This window comes from Stenella coeruleoalba (assembly GCF_951394435.1).
Source record: "Stenella coeruleoalba genome assembly, chromosome: 1".
NCBI classification, from domain to species: domain Eukaryota; kingdom Metazoa; phylum Chordata; class Mammalia; order Artiodactyla; family Delphinidae; genus Stenella; species Stenella coeruleoalba.
The window spans coordinates 6,995,565-7,014,633 of NC_137169.1; the positions used below are offsets into that span (position 1 = coordinate 6,995,565).

General features: G+C 57.5%; 1 protein-coding gene across 1 annotated transcript in view; it reads left to right on the forward strand.

Moving 5' to 3' along the window:
- The first annotated feature begins 956 nt into the window (after window positions 1-956).
- The window catches only part of SPSB1 (splA/ryanodine receptor domain and SOCS box containing 1), a 69,272-nt gene continuing 51,159 nt past the window's right edge, over window positions 957-19,069 (forward strand). The window contains exon 1 of the mRNA XM_079914532.1: window positions 957-1,591. The gene's annotated coding sequence lies outside the window, so the exon portion shown is untranslated. The remainder of the gene's footprint in view (window positions 1,592-19,069) is intronic.

The window sequence follows — 19,069 nt, forward strand, 5'->3', positions numbered from 1 at the left end:
TAAGCTTCTTGATGAGCTTTTCTGGTTCCTTTAGTCTGGCCTCAGGTGGTCTTCTCTGGTATGAGAATGCTGACATCTTCCATTTGTTGGGTTTTAATTCCATAAAAAGAGTTTAAAGATATTATTGTGTGTGTCCCTTGGGACCCTGCCCCAAGGCTGTACGACTATTTCTTGGGTGTTCCTCCCTTGACTCTGCATGCCTTCTCTTCCCGGATTGGCAACTGTTCAAATCTGCCCTTTGGAACTCAGAGAAGGTCATGAAGGCTGCACAGAAAGGCTCCCTACGCCCAGGAGCCCCTACAGGGTCCTGCTCGGTTTCACTGCTTCATCTTTGCAATCGGTATAACAGTCCCGCCCTCATAGTTACGGTAGAGATGAAATAACTGTGGAGCCACGTTCTTCCCAACAGCTTCTCCAACAATGTTAATTCTCCATTCCCTTCCAGGGACACTACACACAACGAGGGGTGGAGGAATGTAAAGAGATTTTGGTCTTTGAAACCTTCTTTCCTTACAATCTTCCCAGTTCTAGGGTGCAACTGCCTGCTCTGTTGAGGGCAGGGGAGGAATTTCTTTGGTGACCTAGAGAAGTCTTGGCGGGGTTGGGGGTGGTGGGTACCTACCAGGCATTCTCTCCTTCCTTCCTTCATTCATTCAACAAACACTCAGGCGAAGCCGCCTGCTGTATGCCCAGAGCCATCAAGGAGCTGGGGATGCCGAGGTGCCGAGCCCCCAGGTTCTGGGAGTCCCAAGACCGCGGTCCTTGTGGGCACCGAGACGGAAATGCATCCCGGGGTTCCGGCAGGGCGGCGAGTCCCTGGGTTATCTGCCGGCCCAGGAACTCCTCTCCCGTGCCCTAGAATTACGGAACTTTAAGCTGCTGGGAATTTGAAATGAGGCAAGCAAGGCCTTGCTCCCGAGGTTATTGAAACAACACTGATCCTCCCAAGAGATTACAAAAATTATTATTAGTAAGCCCCCCGCCCCCACTCCGGGCCCAGCGCCGCCGCGGCCCTCCGGGTGTTGCAACTCCGGCCTCTTGCCCAGCGGAGGCTGCCCGGCGTTTCCCAAAGACGCCTCCGGAGGGACCACAGCTTCGGCGCCGCCCCTCGCGGCAGCTCGGCCGCAGCCCCTCGCGCCCCGATGGCCTCCGGGTGGGGCGGCAGCTGGGGCGGCCGAGCGAGCGCCGGGCACGTGACACACCGCCCGCCCCGCGACCCCGCCGCCGCCGCCCCCGCTGCAGCGCTCAGCGCCCAGCGCGCCGCAGCCCGAGCCGGAGCCGGAGTCGGAGCCAGAGCCCGAGCCCGAGCCGGAGCCGGAGCCGGAGCCGGGGGGCGGGGCGGGGCGGGCCGGGGGCGGGCCGGCCCCGCCCCCCTGCGCTTTCCTTTTTTCACTTTAAAGCCTACGGGTGCTTTTCCTTCTTCGCACAGAAGTCGCGCTCGGCAGCCCGCGCGCCCGGCAGCCCGCGCGCTCGCAGGAACCAGGCTCCAGGCGCTGGCGCCGGGGCCGCGGGGAGGAGGCGGCTTCTCTCCCGGCGGCAGGAGCCTCCTCGGCCCCGGAGAGCTGGCGGCGGCGGTGTCCTCCCCGGAACGGTAGGCAGGGCCAGGCACGGGGACTGGGTGGGTGGATAGGGGACCGGGCCGGGTGCGCTCGGGGATCGCACTCGGGGACCGAGTGGACACCCGGGCGCGGGGCCGGGCAGTGGGGACCGGGTGGGGTCCCGGCTGGGGACCCGGTAGGGTTGCGCGGGGAGCCCTTCTCTCGCCGCGGGTCCCAGTAGGGGTGCGCGGGGAGCCCTTCTCTCGCCGCGGGTCCCAGGAGAGGGGGCCGGGGCGCCGCCCAGCGCCGCTGCCGCCGCAGGCGCGGGCAGGTCGCGCGGCCACGGGTCCCACCTGGGGTGACGAGACGGGGCGGGAGTCCCGGCGGCCCCGGCGACCGTCGCACCCGGGATTGAGCCTCGGCAGCTGCAGGCCCAGGAAGGGGCTCGGGACGCGCAGCGGCCCCCGCCGACTTGTAGGTGCCGGCACTCCCGGGGGCCTCCGTTCCCGGGACCATCCCTGAGGCCGAGGCGGGGAGCAGCGCGACCCCGCTCCGCGAAGTTACTTTCGCTTTTCCCGCCATCCGGTGTCGCAGCGCAGCCCGACTAGACCCCTCGGGGCTCCCCAGCTCTGCCCGCAGCGCCTACCCCGGGGAGCCCACCGGGCAACAACCCGGGCGGTGCCGCCTTCACCGCCGCCCCGGAGCCACCGCGGCTTCTCCCGGCCACCAAGGGAGAGCCGAAGAGTTCTGTCAGGAAATCGATTAAAACGGAAAAACCGGAGCAGCCTGGGGCCGTCGGCGGTAATTGTCCTGTTCAAGTTCAAGGCAAAGGCTCCTCGGAATGCTCACGGCCCTAGCGGCGCCGTGGCTTGGTCTGTGGGGAGAGACTGCGAGTTGTGTGTGTGAGTGTATGGTGTGTGCTGAGGGTACGTCTGTGTGTGGGAGGGCTGTGTGAAAGTGTGTCTGTGTGAGCCCGTCTGTGTGTGTGTGTGTGCGTGAATAAGTGTATGAATGTATATGTGCTAGGGTGTGTCTCTGAGTGCATGTGTGAGTGTGTCCTTGTGTGAGTTGGTGTGCACCTCTGAGTGCCACTGTGTGTGTGTCTGTGTGTGGTGAGTGTGTCACTGTGAGTGTGTGTGCGTGTGCCGTCCATGGTAATCTGGCAGTGGGACCTGCTGGCTCCTGAGATCTGCTTACCTCGACTTTCCCCGCTTGGTTCTCAAAAGAGCGCTGCGCTGGACCCGGGAGCAGGGGAACAGGGGACTCGGGCAGTTCTGCTGGTACCAACTGAGGAGGGCTCAGGCTCCTCCCTCCCTCTCTTTTTCTCTGAAAATGAACTGTACGGTTTGGAAGTGAGTTGGCAGGGCTGCTTCCTGAGTGAGTAATATTTAATTAAATGCTCCAGCCGGTAGCATCAGAAACTGGTCATGAGTTGAGTTTTGACAGGTGTTGATGGTAAAAATGCCATCTCTGCTGACTAAAGGTGGGTATCCTTGGAAGAATTCTCTCCTGGGCAGAACATTCTGGGGGGAGGCAGACCTGTCACCTTGGTCTGGGTGTGTGGACAGCAAGCAAGGAAGGGGGCGGGGCTGCCCCACCTTCTCTGCTGCGCCCCTTCCTGGCACCTCCCCCACTCCCACCGCGGGAAGCGTGCTAGGTTAAGTGTTAGGGGTATAGGCAGACGTCTCCCCCACTGAGGAGTCATGGGGCCAGGGAAGCCCTATGTTACTTATAGGGCATCTGTCTGGGCCAACGCTTCCTTTCCCTGCAGAGGCCCAGAGAGGGTGGCGGGCTTACCCGTACCGTACAGCCAGGGGCTGCGGACCAAGTCCCCAGAGCCCTAAGCTGTTGCCTTTGGTTACTGTCAGCAGTGCTGAGGTCATGTGCCAGGCACTTGTGTCTCCCCAGCTGTAAAGTGATGGGCTGGATTAGATCATTTAAACACTTCTCTCGTTCCCTTACTGCTTTGTTTTCTGCAGGGAGGGCTTTACCCAGTAGATGGAGAGAGAGAGAAAGCAAGAGACAGAGATGGGGAGGCGTGGAGTGGCCTAATGCAATAACATTACAAACTTCCTTTTCTTTCCCGGTCTGGCTACCACCAGGGAAGCAGAGAGAGTAAGAGCAGGGGCACGTTGACCACAGTGGCTCTGACAGTCAAGAGCGGGGGCAGGCCTGGCTTCAGGGAGGTCGGGGCTCTAGGAAGAATCAGTGGGTTCTGTGGGTTCCAGGCCTCTTAGGGAGAAGTGGTCCAGCCCGGGGTCCCGGGTGATGTCACTTTGGAGCTGGGCGAGGCTGCGTTCCTTGGGCTGCTCCAGTAAGGCTGAAACCCTTCAGTGGGCTCCCTTGGGTTGCCCGGTAAAACTCTGACACCCCCTGGGGAATCATCTTCCTATGGGTCGGGGGAGCGTGGTGGGTGTCCAGCTGGTGGAGGCCCGCACTGCCCACTGCTCGCTGAGGATGAAGGATGCTGTGCTCCCCCGTGCTGTGCCGTCCTTTCTCGCACCTTCCTCCTCCTCCTGGGTGAGCAGAGACTTGCCTGCTCGTGCGTTTTCACACTTAGCAAAGCCTGTGATTCTTACGGTGTTCGAGAGCTTAGTCTGGGAATTTTGCAACAGTTCTTCCCAAGAACTAGGTGGTGGCTGTCTTTCATGACTGATTTATCTTTTAGTTCCTGAAAAGTTTGAGAATGAGCATCTTTATCAGACAGAAGCACAGAGCAGGTGTAGGTGCGCCTCGGTCCGCCTAGAGTGGACCTCATCCTTCCCCCACGAGCCTGACCGATGAAATCCAGGCTTAAAAGGACCTTTATTCTGGACTTTCAGCCGAGTGCTCTCCCATCTCCCTGTTATCTGCTAGCATCCCTCCCAATCTAAGAGTGAAAATTCTGCTTTAGTAAGTGCCACGCGCTGTGGTGTAAGTGCTTTGTGGGTACGACCTTGTTTGGTGGTGATGATGATGATACCAGTAATAATAATGACAGAGGGAAACAGTGTTATAGCCCTGCACTATCTGAGTCCTTAACCCTTGTCCTCTTCCTAGGAACCCAGGGCAGTGAGTGGGTTTTCCCGTCGTCCACCTTCTATTAGGCTGGAACAGCCACGTGACTTGGCTAAGGTTAGAGTTTTGCTACTGTTTGGTGGAGGAAAACCCTAAACGTGATTTTGGCACCCAGACCCTTAACCAGTGGTCTCCCACCTCCATCACCTTAGCCTTTTCTTCAGGAAGCATTGGTTAATTATTTTTTTTAGTTTTTATTTTTTTTGCGGGACGCGGGCCTCTCACTGCTGTGGCCTCTCCCGTTGCAGAGCACAGGCTCCGGACGTGCAGGCCCAGCGGCCATGGCTCACGGCCCAGCCGCTCCGCGGCATGCGGGATCTTCCCGAACCAGAGCACGAACCCGCGTCCTCTGCATCGGCAGGCGGACTCCCAACCACTGCGCCACCAGGGAAGCCCCATTTGTTAATTTTTTAATGAAAAATTGTTATTACTGTGGAAAATTTCAAACATATACCAAAGTTGTGAGAAATATAAGGTTCCCTCACCAGCTTCACGTGTCAGCACACATACGCACATACGTATGTGCACGCACACGTGCCCATGCCCACACGTACACACACATGCACACGCTCATCCTGGGTTATTTGGAAGCAGATCTCAGACGTGATGTCAGTCACCTGTAAGTACTTTCTAGAAAGCGTTTAGGGGAAGCATTACGTCTCCAAGAGGTAGACTTTGGAGGGCAAGTCGGGGTGAGTGTACTCTTCCGGACTTGGAGCTGAGGGTCCTTCCTGGCGGTGCCGAGGGGAGGGTGGCTCACGGCAGGGGATCTGTCTTGTTGCCACCAAAGCTCCCACCCCCCCACCCAAAGCCTTTGGAAAGCTTCCTGCTGTTTTGTGTTTTAAAAATTCTCTTTGTTGCCCAACATAACAAATAAATGAGTCTGCTGGTCAGAAGACAGAGCACGCGAGCTCCCTGGGCCTCCCTCGGAGAAGCCACCAAGGCTGTGTGTCGTCCGTGTCCCCCCCACTGAGGCTGGGCCCTTGCAAGGCAGGCATGGGCTTCAAGGCAGGGCTGGGCGTCAGGGACGCGGAAGTGGTCCGTCCACAAGCGCTGCCCCCACCGTAAACCCAAGCTGAACCGTCCTGAACTCCCCCTGCGGATGATGGTGGGTGGGGGGCGTGTGGGAGCAGTGGCTGCCCTTGGGGTGCCTCTGGGGAAATGAAAGAGGCGGTGGGCGATATGTGCCCAAGGCTGAGGGCGGAGCGCCACGCTGAGTAGGAATCTAGGGTCGACCTAGTGACATGGTCTCAACAGCTGCTCCAGCTGTGAACAGCCCTCGCCAGACAGCCTGCTTGTGGCCACCCACAGCTGCCGGCTCTGCTCTCGGGGCCTCTGACTGTTAAAAAGGTTTCCTTGGGTTACGTTGCGTCTGTTTTCCTGCCGGGCAGGGTGGAGGTGGCGTCTTCAGGGTGGGGTTGGCAGGTTTGGTAACTAGTTGGACGTGGGATGTTAAAGAAGGGGGAAGAATTGTGGCTGTCTATTGGGGGGTCAGAGTGGACGGTGACCCTATAGCGAGGGCTGCGGGCTAAGGACACAGACGTGCCTTGAACCTGTCCCAGGTGGAAATGGTCTATGCCGACGTGTCCAGATGGCAGCTAGGCCTGGGGCTCGAGAGAGAGGCCTGGGCTGGAGATAGAAACTTTGGAACCTTCTTTTAAAGGGGGTTAATGCCATCAGCAAGAGAGCATTTGGCATGAGATGAAGCCTGCAGAGGGCATGGAGCCCTCATTCCTGGCATTTCCACCTAGGACCAGGGAAGAGACCTTGGCGCTAGAGCCCTCGGCCTAACGCTCCTGTCTGGGCCTGCCATGTTCTGGGAGAGTGCACCTGTGACAAGGAGGGTGTGCGCTGGGGTCCCCACAGTGGGCGTCAGGGTGCCCGAAGGCCCTCTGGGGAGCTCTCTCTTGGCTTAGGGGTTTGCTTCTCTCCCTCTTTTCTTAATCACGGTAAATACAGACGACATCAAAAGTACATCTTCACCGTTTTTAAGTGTGTCATTCAGCGGGATGAAGTACATTCAGTTTATTCTGCAGCGATCATCACCTCCGCCTCCGGAGCTCTTTTCATCTCGCAAAACGAAAACTCTGTCCCCATTAAACCCTAACTCCCCATCTCCCCGTCTCTCTCCAGCCCCTGGCAATCACCCTTCCACCTTCTGTCTCTGTGAACTTGACCACTTGAGGTCCGTCATATAACTGGGATCATACAGGATTGCCCTTCTGTGACTGGCTCGTTTCACTCAGCATGATGTCTTCAAGGTTCGTCTGTGCTGTAGCCCGTGTCAGAGTCTCCTGCTCTTTTAGGGCTGAATAACATTCCACTGTATGGATGGACCGCATCTTGCTTATCCGCTCATCTGCAGTGGACGCTTGGTCTCTGGTTTTTCATTGCCCTCCCTGAGAGTTACAGGCTCCAGGGAGGGGCCTCATTGCGGACCTTTGGGGTCCCTGTGGGGATGAGGAACGAGGGGCTCTGATGGTGGGCTTGGGGGCTCTTGAGCCGCCACGATGTGACTGGCCCAGCCTCACAGCCTGCTGCCCCCTCCAGCTGGTCAGAGGTAAAGTGAGGCCCCTTGTGGGGACTTGCAGGGACCGGGGAGCCAGGGTTGCAGCAGAGAGGGGCCCCAGGGCTCAGGCTTCACTTGGCCGCGAGTCCCCAGAGGTGCTCTCAGGGTGGGAGAAGCGGCCTCTGCAGCAGCCATGCAGCCTCTCGTTCCCAGGGCAGCACACACCTGGCTTCCACTTCCTCACTTCCCTGCTACTTCTAGGTCTTCCCAGCAGCCCCTGGAGGTCACCATCCTAACTGCCCTCGCTCGCGAGGACCTTTCAGTTCACGTCCACTCGCCATCCCTGCTGCTTTGGTGCCGTTGCCCCTCTTTCCTGCATAGAGAGAGCTCTCCGCCCCCCCCCGCCCCGGCCCCTGCTGCGCCCCTCCTGGCCCTTCCTGCCATGCCTCCCTCACAGAGCCCTCCCACCCGCACGCACGGCCCCTCCTCACATCTCTCTCAGGCAGCCCACCATCTCACTCAGGTCCCGCTCGCCCCTCCCAGCTTCAGTCACCTGCATCTGTATCCTGTTGACCCCTCCTGGATTCTCGTCATGGGGCCTGACTGCCAAGTTTTCAATTCACAGACCAGAACTTCCCCCACGGCTCTGTGGAAGGTCAGGAACTCCAAAACAGGTCTCTTCTCGTGAGCTGTTATTGGACCGCTGGTGTTCATTCTTTCATTCAGACATCTTCTGAGCACCTACAGTATGCAGCCAGTCTGCTGGGGCTGAGGATGGAGGCGGGGGAATCTCACTTTCAGAGACCTGTCTGTCTAGTGGGAGATGTAGGCCTGTCTCCCGTGATGACCTGACGCCAGGACGTAGGGAGACACTGACAGGGAGAAGGTGGCTGGGAGGCAGGTGGGTATTTCAGGTGGAAGGATGGCAGGTGTGGAAGGTGAGCATGGACCAGTGTGTGGCTGGAGTGGGGCTGAATGCAGGCAGAGAGGCTGGAGAACACCAGGAGATGGGCCTTGGGGAGAGGGGCCAGCACATTGGGGGTTGCTCCCATGGGGAGGGTGAGGACATGGGGGCTGTTCCCATGGGGAGGGGGAGGACATTGGAGGATGCTTATGGGGAGGGGGAGGACATGGAGATGCTCCCATGGGGAGGGGGAGGACATGGGGGATGCTTGTGGGGAGGGGGAGGACATGGGGGATGCTCCCATGGGGAGGGGGAGGACATGGGGGATGCTCCCATGGGGAGGGGGAGGACATGGGGGATGCTTGTGGGGAGGGGGAGGACATGGGGGATGCTCCCATGGGGAGGGGGAGGACATGGGGGATGCTTGTGGGGAGGGGGAGGACATGGGGGATGCTCCCATGGGGAGGGGGAGGACATGGGGGATGCTCCCATGGGGAGGGGGAGGACATGGGGGATGCTCCCATGGGGAGGGGGAGGACATGGGGGATGCTGTTATAGGGAGGGGGAGGACATGGGGGATGCTTGTGGGGAGGGGGAGGACATGGGGATGCTCTTATGGGGAGGGGGAGGACATGGGGGATGCTCCCATGGGGAGGGGGAGGACATGGGGGATGCTGTTATAGGGAGGGGGAGGACATGGGGGATGCTTGTGGGGAGGGGGAGGACATGGGGATGCTCTTATGGGGAGGGGGAGGACATGGGGGATGCTCCCATGGGGGGGAGGACATGGGGGCTGCTCCCATGGGGAGGGGGAGGACATGGGGGCTGCTTGTGGGGAGGGGGAGGACATGGGGATGCTCCCATGGGGAGGGGGAGGACATGGGGGCTGTTCCCATGGGGAGGGGGAGGACATGGGGGATGCTTGTGGGGAGAGGGAGGACATGGGGGATGCTCCCATGGGGAGGGAAGGACATGGGGGATGCTTGTGGGGAGGGGGAGGACATGGGGGCTGCTCCTATGGGGAGGGGGAGGACATGGGGATGCTCCCATGGGGAGGGGGGGGACATGGGGGATGCTCCTGTCCAGGGGCTGGAACCCAGGGGAGGCACCTGGAGGGTGTGCTCTGACTTGAAGTCCTCAGGGCAATGCCTGGTTCCTGTTGGCTGTCTTCACCTTCTTGACCTTGGGTCCCTGCAGCGGGATGGCTGACTCTCATGGCAGATGCCGCCTCCTGCTGCAGTTTGTTCACTAGGTCCTCGCTATAAATAGGCAAACTTTGACCGTGGAGAGGACTCTGGGCACAGCAGAACTGGTGTGTGTGTCGGAGGAGAACCCATTTTCCTGCAGGATGCCTCCTACCCTGTAGCCCAGATGCGGGAGGTGGAGGTGGAGGTGGGAGGGAGTGTGGGAGATGTGGGGGCAGGTGGATGGGCAGGATGGGCTTAGGGGCACTTGAGCACCAAGCTGGACACTTTGGACGGGATGGAGTCACCAGTGTAGGAAGAAGAGCCACACACAAGAGATCAGGTAGAGAAGGGCAGCATAAGTGCAGGCATAGGCTGGGCTCAGAGCACGGTCACAACAGCCACCTAACGGAGGCTGGCTTGTGTGGGTGCACTCCCAGGGGCTGTGTGTGCGTGAAGTCACCCAGTCTTCATAATGTCAGCGAGGCCTGTAGGGCAGGTAGGTGCTGCCCCATTTTACAGATGAGGAAACTGAGAGGAGTTCAGGGCTGCCCAGGAGCTGGGAGCTGAACCCTGCAGCTTGGCTCTCCCGGGTCTGCGCCCTTCATCGTCAAGCTCTGCCACAAAGAAGGAAAGCAGCAGAAACGAGTGCCTGAGAGACAGGCCAGAGGGTCACATGTCTCCTGTGGCCTGATACATAGCGTGTAGGGAGCTGATGAGAGTCAGAAGTGGCTCCAGGTTGCTGGGGAAATGGTGACTCCCCCCCAACAGAAATGGGATTGGTGGCTGCAGACTCCAAGAGGTCTCCATGTGCTGATGTGCTCTGTGATAATGGCTGACTGTGGGGGGTTTTTGTTTTGTTTTTTAAATTTATTTCTGGCTGCGTTGGGTCTTCGTTGCTGCGTGTGGGCTTTAGTTGTGGCGAGCGGGGGCTACTCTTCATTGCGGTGGGAAGGCTTCTCACTGCGGTGGCTTCTCTTGTTGCAGAGCACGGGCTCTAGGCATGTGGGCTTCTGTAGTTGTGGCTCGCGGGCTCAGTAGTTGTGGCCCGTGGGCTCAGTAGTTGTGGCTCGCGGGCTCTAGAGCGCAGGCTCAGCAGTTGTGGTGCACCGGCTTAGTTGCTCCACGGCATGTGGGATCTTCCTGGACCCATGTCCCCTGCATTGGCAGGCGGATTCTTAACCACTGCACCCACAGAGAAGCCCCTATGGGTTTTTTTTTTTAATTGAGGTGAAGTCCACATAACATAAAATTAACCATTTTAAAGCGAGCAATTCAGTGGCATTTAGTACATTCACCATGCTGTGCACCCACCTCCATCTAGTTCTAGAACGTTTTTCTCACTCCAAACAGAAACCTTGTACCCATTAAGGAGTCACTTCCCCTGCCCCTCCCCCAGTCCCTGGCCAGCGCGTTCTGTCTCTATGGATTTGCCGGTTCCGTACATTTCCTATGAATGGAATCATCCACTCGGGGACCTTTTGTGTCTGGCTTCTGGCTAATTATGTTGGGCACAGCACATTGAAGTGTTCCCTAGAAGGAAGCTGGATTTCCCCTCCTGGCTCACTTGGGGGCTACTCGAAGGTGGAAATAAGAGCTTGTCTTAAAACATTTGCCTGGACGAAGCAGGAAACTGCAGATACCTGCCTTTCCCCCTGTATCCATAGCCACCAAAGACCCAGCCACTGCCCTCTTGCACCAGTGAACTTTTTCATTGTTCCTCATTTTTTCCATTTTTTTTAAAACCAGGTCTTTATTTATTTATTTATTTTAATTAATTTATTTGGCTGCATTGGGTCTTCGTTGCTGCGTACGGGCTTTCTGTAGTTGTGGCGAGCAGGGGCTACTCTTCGTTGTGGCGTGCGGGCTTCTCATTGTGGTGGCTTCTCTTGTTGCGGGGCACGGGCTCTAGGCATGTGGGCTTCAGTAGTTGCGGCACGCGGGCTCAGTAGTTGCGGCGCACAGGCTCAGTAGTTGCGGCGCACGGGCTTAGTTGCTCTGCGGCACGTGGGATCTTCCTGGACCAGGGATCGAATCCGTGTCCCCTTCATTGGCAGGTGGATTCTTAACCACTGCACCACCAGGGAAGTCCCTCCAGTGAACTTTTAAAAGTGAGCACCTGACAACATCAACTTCCTTCTTAAAGCCCACCAACGGCATCCGTTGCTCTTGGGGTGAATTCCCAAACCCGTGACGTGGCCTTCAGGGAGTGACCTGGTCTCAGGCTCACTTTGGGCACCTCCCCCTCCCCACCCCCGCCCCATCTCAGGCAGCGAGGCCACACGTGTCTTTGTGGACCAGCTCAGAGGCTGGGGGTCGGGGCGCTCCTTCTCCCCCCGCCGCCCCTGGCTGGAAGCTGTTTCCAGGATTGGTCTCTGACAGCGTTGCAACTCGGTGCCACTTTCCAATCCTATTGGCCCGTCTGGGGGCAGAGCTCCGGCTTTAGCCAGGCCCTTTCTCTCCCCTTTCCTCCCAGTTTCCTGAGACCTGACTGTCTCTGTCTCATCTGCGGTGTGACCGAGAGCTTCCTGCCCTGCCTTGGGGCAGTGATGCCCTGACCAGTGTCCGTGAACAGTGGGGCCATTTGCTCTACGTCCACCCTTGACTAGGTCCTCGGCCTTGGTGCCATGACCGTGGGTGAGGAGACACTTTGCAGACAGGCACAGAGGCCGGGCGGGGGCGGGGGGAGGGAAACTTGCGCCGTCACTGCCCGAGAGCACACCGGCCCTGTAGTTGTAGGAGCCGTCTGACAACATTTTCCCGCCTTTTCCTCCCATTCTTGGGCCAACACCTAGTTGAGGGTATCTTGACTCCCGTTTGCTCTGTGTATGACTCTACCAGAAATGGTCTTAGTTTTTATCGAATGTCTCCCATGTGCCAGGCACTGTGCTTTCTGCCATAGACGGATTTCTCGTCCTTCAAACAACCTGTGAGCAGGTATGACCTCCCCATTGACAGATGAGAAAAGTGAGCGTCAGAGACATTTTCTGTGCCGCCGGAGGTGACACAGCTCCGTGGATGCTAGGAGGTTGGCCTGATCCACAGCTGTGTTCTTCCTACCGTGACAGCTGAACACACCACGTCATCTATTGGGCCCTTAATCTTTGCCAGACATCACGCTGGAGGTGTGGGATGCAGCCCCGGGCTCTCAAGAGGCTGAGGTCGAGCAGGTAGAGATGACAGGTGTGTGCAGGAAACACTAGCTTGTTGCCAGGTGTGCTGAGTGGGCGCAGGGGGCCTCCTGTGGCTGTCCAGAAGGGTTTGCTCTAGGCTGGGGGTTTACACAGAGTGACCCCGAGGAGGACGGACTGGCTGTCACGAGGAGGATCACGGGAAGGCTGCTGTGTGGGAGGGAGCCCCGAATGCCGGTTCCAGGGGTTGGTTATCAGTGGGTACGGGGTGACCTTGCATCCCCGCCCCCATTTGCCCCAAACGTTGCTCCTGTGAAGCGCAGATAAACAAGACACTTTGTCTCCCTTTGCTGTGGGGTCAGCGCTCTGACCGGTGCCTCTTAGGAGCCTCAGGTCAGTGCCCTGGTCCTTTTGCCTGGATGCACTGGGCGCCCGCTGGGCCGATCGTCAACCGTCTGCTTGGTGCTTTGGCTGCAGGTCTGACTGAGGTTGGGGTTTCTGGCTGGGGTGGTGCTGTGCCTCTGTGGCCCTGCACCTTCCCTCGGGAATGGGGTCTGATGGGGAGACCCTGTGAGCTCCCACACCCATGGTGGGAAGGCCGCACGGGAAATGGGCCTCGATGGGTTGATGCCAGGGAGCCTCCTGCAGCCCCGAGATGAAGCCGAGAGTTCAGAGGAAGGCGGGTTTTCAGAGGGGAGGGGCCCTGCCTAGTGCTGGGGGCGCCTCTGTGGATTTCTGGCGGGGGGAGGGGTTTTGCTTGTCTGAGTGTCTCCGTTTGGAGCTTTTAAGAAGCTCTAATGAGACCGGTTGCCCTGCCTTTGGGAAGCTTGGCAGGATCATCCTTAGGGGCAACACCAATGTGAAATCTGTTCTAATTACGTATAAATTATATAGAAATGTCAGGGTTCCTTTAAAAAATCTTCCTCATCTTTGGAGAAGTGTGAGGTTCAAAAGATAGGGCTTTCCCCCACCCCGCCCATTCCTTGCGGTTGGGCCAATTTTGAGCCGTTTTGTATATTTTATATCTTTGTCTCCTTGCCCCGCACCCCCTGCCTTGTGCCCTCCAAGGCCCCAGAAAGCCCATCTTCCTCACCATTATGTCACTCTCAGGGGTGTCTAGACAGCTTGGGATAAAGGGTTTTTAAATTCCTTCCTCATTTACCAGTCTTCCCTGAATGCCCCCTCTGTCTCGGCTGCCACAGTGCCCGCACTGGAAGGTGTCCAGACAGCGCCGACCCAGAAGCAGTGTCTGAGCCGAGTCCCGAGCCATGACTGGGGTGTCTCCCCCGTCTGCACCCCCAGGGTGTCTCACTCTGCTAAGGTTTTGCTTTGCAGTCAGTGTTTACATGTATTTTTTAATGGAAAAATTTTTTTTAAATAAATTTATTTATTTATTCAATTTTGGTTGCGTTGGGTCTTCGTTGCTGCACGCGGGCTTTCTCTAGTTGCGACGCGCGAGGGCTACTCTTCGTTGCGGTGCGCGGGCTTCTCATTGCGGTGGCTTCTCTTGCTGCGGAGCACAGGCTCTAGGCGTGCGGGCTTCAGTAGTTGCAGCACATGGGCTCAGTAGTTGTGGCACATGGACTCAGTAGTTGTGGTTCACGGGCTCTAGAGCGCAGGTTCAGTAGTGTGGCGCATGGGCTTAGTTGCTTTGTGGCATGTGGGATCTTCCCGGACCAGGGCTTGAACCCACGTCCCCTGCATTGGCAGGTGGATTCTCAACCACTGCGCCACCAGGGCAGTCCTAATGGAAAAATTTGAACACAGGTAAGAGCAGAGGCCAGTGTCTGGAGCCCCCCTTCTGCATCACACTGGCAGCGGGCACCACCCAATCATTCGGCTCAGCTGCGCGCAGGAGACATCCGCCTTTCTGGACAGATTGGGCTGAGGGATGACAACGAAGCCCCGGGAGGGTCAGATGGGGCTCTCGTGCTTTGGGGGTTAAAACTGTGCTCTTGTTTCCTCGGCGGCTCTGACAAGGGGCACTGGGCGTCCCGGGACCCCATACTCGGAAGGCTGTGCAGGGCTCTGTCCCATGCCTGTGTGGACGCCACCTCCCCAGCCCCCGATTTCCCACAGAGCCTCAGGGATGCCACACAGAGCAGGGAGACAGGCCATTTGAACAGAGCACTTCAACTTGTTTCTTTTCTTTTTTCTTGAGCGGGGTGGAGTTTTGTACAAGGCTTAATTTGGGGGGAAAATCACGGAGCTGCTAAAAATAATTTTGGGGGCCACTCTCCCAGAGGCAGATTAGGGGTGGTCTTCTCCCACCCACTCCTGCCTCTGCCCTCCCCGCAACATGCGTCAGTAAACCTGTAGGAACAGATAAAGGTCGGGACCAGGGTGAACTGCAGCGCCCAAGATGGTTCTGCCCGAGTTACCACGTGTTGGGCACAAGATGTGGTTTTATCCACCATGTTATGGGTTTGAGGATGGGATCTCTGTTTTCTTCCCAGCAAGGTGGGTTTGGAGCCTCTATGGGGACTTTTCTCCTTGGATTGAACCACACTTCCATCCTAGCCAGATAAAATAGCTGTGTTCAGACAAAGTAGAAAAGTGGGGCTGGCTTTCCCTTCTTCAGTCACGGGGAGCCTCTTGAGGACCAAATGTTGTGTTGGTGTAAGTGCTTCTCCTGAATTTTTTAGAAGACAAAGCAGGTAGTACCCAACCTTTCTGGAAATTGTAGCAGTGGGAGGCTGTCTCTTCGAGGCTCAGAGTGTAAACCGTAGGAGCTAATGCAGGATTCATTTCTCTGCAGGTGGGAGCCGAGGTAGGGGGATTGCAGTTTTCCTGAGTCCGTAAATGCTGGTAGCGATGTAGGCAGGTACGATCATGGAGGTTTCTTGGGCAAGCAGCTCATGAGCTGAGTTTTGCGGACTGGACGACCTCACGTCTTGTCATCTCACGGAAGCAGTGCGGTTTTGGAAAGAACCTATTGAAAGCTGCTCATGTGGAGTTTGGGGCTGTGTGGAGGATACCAAGGTGAGGTGACCAGGGACAGTGAGTGCCAGTTGCTCAAACCGGGCTCAAGGCTGTGCGTATCCCCAGCAGACGTGCGCACATGGGCCACCCTTTCCTCCTGTGTTTAGACCAGTTTGCTTAATGTTTACTGAGCATCTGCTATGTTCCAGGCATCGTTCTCGGCACTTTCCGTGCATTAACTTACACTGTTCCCAAGAACCCCGTTGAGTGGGGGGTTATTCTGCCCATTTTACAGATGGGAAAACTGAAGCACACAAAAAACATCAAATCATTTGCCTGGGATCACACAGAGCCAAGGAGTCGAGCTGGACGCAGACCCAGTCTGTGCTCTGCTCTGAATCACTGCCCCACATGGCCTCAGGGCGTGGGGAGGCTCACGATCTGGCGGGGATGGGGAGTGGGTCAGGAGGCAGCAGTCACTGGGAGACCGCACAGTGGCAGTTCTGCGATATGGGTGTGCCTGGGGTGCTCCGGGGGGATGGTGGGGGAGAAACCTTTCTGGAGGAGAGAAGCCTTAGCCAAGCAAAGGAAAGGGCCCATGAAGGGTGCCCCAGGTGGAGGGGGCACGAGAGTCAAGACAAGGAGGGGAGAACGGGTTCACGTGATGCTGCAGTGCCGGGTCGAGGCAGGTCCAGCCTCACCCTGCTGTGTCGCCATGGCCGGCCCTTTGCAGTGGAGGCTGAATTTGCCAAGTGTCATTGGTGAGGCAGGGAAACGGGAGATCCTGAGTCTTGACTTCTCCCTTCAGGAGGGACCCAGACAACTTGAAAAAATCCTCAAACGTCCACTAGACAGTTTCAGTGTCTCTGCTGAGCTGTGAGTAGGCTCAGCCGTGTCTGCTGAATCCTCTCTCTCCTGCCCCCTTAAATAAACGAAATAGCCCCCCAGCTCGGAAAGCTGGGGGCTCCCCGTCCTGGGAGCAGCTGTCCCGGAACCCTCCTAAAGGGTCCTTGTCAGCGTCTTGACCCACTGCCCACCTTCTGCACACCCAGAGGGGCGAGATCCGAAGAGTTAGCCCTCTTTGGCTTCAGAAGCCAAAGGAGAGGGAGAGAAGTTCGGGCGGTGAAGGACAGAACCCTGGACACACGCTTCTGCTCTTTTTCTAGTAAATCCCGTAAAGAATTTCAGCAGACTACTGCCCCCTTGCTGGGTTTCCCCTGGCCACAGTGGGGCATAAGTCTTCTTACATTGTCATGTTTTTCTCTGAGAAAAAACCAGCCTTAAGCATCAGACTTTAATTACTTTCCCAAGGGACACTTCCTGTAGATATTTCCAGTGACAAGGGGCTGAGGTTGTGCTCCTAAATAAAATTAGGGTTTTAAACTGGGTCACAAACTCAGCTGGCCCCAGGGACCAGGAAAGAGGTGCAAATGAAGCAGCCAGTGGAAGGCTATAGGGCGGAATGAGGACTGTGGCAAAAAGCATGCGTGTGTCCTGTAGAAGCGGGGGCCTCTCCTACCCAGAGATGTGGAGTCCAGGGCACTCTAGCGTCCACTTCTTTCTCCCCTAAGAGAAGCCAGGCATCCAGATTTTTTTTTTTTTTAAGTAGGCAAATAACTTAAATAACTTAGTGGGTTTTTTTGTTTGTTTGTTCTTAAAGAAACAACACAGAATAGAATGTTTGTGCCCTTTCTGTACAGATGAGGGGGCAGGGCCAAGGCACCCAGTGGAGTCACACAGCTTGGGGCTTGTTTATTTACTTAGTTTTGGCTGCGTTGGGTCTTCGTTGCTGAGCACGGGCTTTCTCTAGTTGCAGCGAGCGGGGGCTATTCTTGGTTGCTGTGCGCGGGCTTCTCATTGCGGTGGCTTCTCTTGCTGCAGAGCACAGGCTCTAAGCACACGGGCTTCAGTAGTTGCAGCACGTGGGCTCAGGAGTTGTGGCTTGTGGGCTCTAGAGTGCAGGCTCAGTAGTTGTGGAGCACGGGCTTAGTTGCTCCGTGGCATGTGGGATCTTCCCGGACCAGGACTTGAACCTGTGTCCCCTGCATTGGCAGGCGGGTTCTTAACCACTGCGCCACCAGGGGAGTCCCCAGCTTGGGGCTTAGGGCTCTGGGACTAGACCTGTACCTGCTGGCACCTGACCTGTCCCAGTTCCCACTGGGCTGTACCACAGGCTGGGTAAAGCAGCAGGGCTGGGAACCAGCTCAGCAACTTCCACTGCACCGAGAGGGACAGAGCTCCACGGGACAGACCCTAATACAGTCACATCGGTGCCCTCCTTAGCTCCCCAACGAAAGGCACCTTCTCCAGAGTCAGCGTTTATGGCTGCCTCTCTAGCGCCAGGCACAAAGAACTTCCCCTAGATTGTCTCTGGTGATCTGACAATGCACCTGGCACGTTCTGTAATCCTCATTTTACAGATGAGGAAACTGAGACCCGGCGGTTCAACTCACTGGAGGGGGTGGGATTTGGAAGTGAGCCTGACCCTGAGCCCGGGCTTATCACCATTGCCCGTGTACAGTAGTGAGAAGTGCATTTCACCCTCCACCCGGTGCCAGTGGACGCACCCTCGAAAGGCGAGGCATTCTCATGCTGACCCACCCCCGGGGCATCACCTGGACTTTGGAGAACCTGGCATGGAGATCAATGCTGCCCTGCTTCCCTGTTCCTTCTGGACAGGAACCTGGAGAGCATAGGCAGTTCCACCCACAGAGGGACGGCTCCTCTGCTCACAAGGTTGCTGACTAATTCTCTTTGCAAACGGTTCAGTTTCACATGCTTGAGTTTCCAGTAACTACGTGGGTGGATTTGTTTCATTTAAGGGGAAAACAAAACAAAACAAAACACGGAGGGGGTTTTCTTTCCCAAGAAGAGGACTCGCCAGTTACGGGTTTACTGCGTGTGGCTCCGGGCATCCCGGTGCCGATCCGCGGCCAGCGGGGCCTCTTGCCAGGCGGGCTCTGAGGTGGAAATCGCTTAGTCATTTACCAGTGGGGACCAGGTGCGGGAGGTCAGGGAGGTGCAGCGGCCACCGGGTCCTGCAGCCTCTTCCCCGTTCAGCCCCGTCCCGCAGGGTCGGGGAGGGGCACCTGGGGAAGGTGCCAGGTGAGACAGCCGTCCTCGCCTGCCCTGCGGCTGGCTGCATCTCCCAAGGGACTGGGCCTGGGAAAGAGACACTGCCCAGATGGCCAGGCCACCTGCTTCAGGTGAGTTGGAGATGGTGGTGTGCCCAGTCACAGTAGATTCTTCTGGGGAAGGGTTGCAGGGGCAAGGGGTGTGTGTGTGTGTGGGTGTGTGTGTGTGTGTGTGTGTGTGTGTGTGTGTGTGTCTGCCCACACAGGCTCCACCGTGTAATGTCTGCATGCCAGTTTGGCGTGGCCACTGGCCAAGCAGAGCAGACTTGCATTGAGGTTGGGTCCTGGGGCTCCTGCCATGCCAAATGGTGAGGGGGCATGGGCTGTGGCAAAGGGGCTGATCAATGGAGGGGGCGTCCAGGGCCTCAGAGAAGTCGCTGTTTCCCAGCAGGTCTGGGAGCGTTGGGGGATCTCAGAGCCCACACGTGTCCCTGTGCCTCAGAGCACAAACGCAGGCGCTCTGCTGGCTGGTGTCTCTGGCCCACGGTTTCTTCTCTGGAGGATGCCGCCCCAGAAGCTGCATCTAGTCTGGATGCAGGGGCTGGAGCAGTTATGAACCTGGCTTCGGAGTCAGATAGAGGTGGCCAGAGTCCTGCTGTGGTACTTCCTGCCTCTCTGACCTGGGCCTCAGTTTCCTGTCTGTGAAAGGGGGGTGTCAGAGGACACCATGGCTGGAATGGGTTGACATGG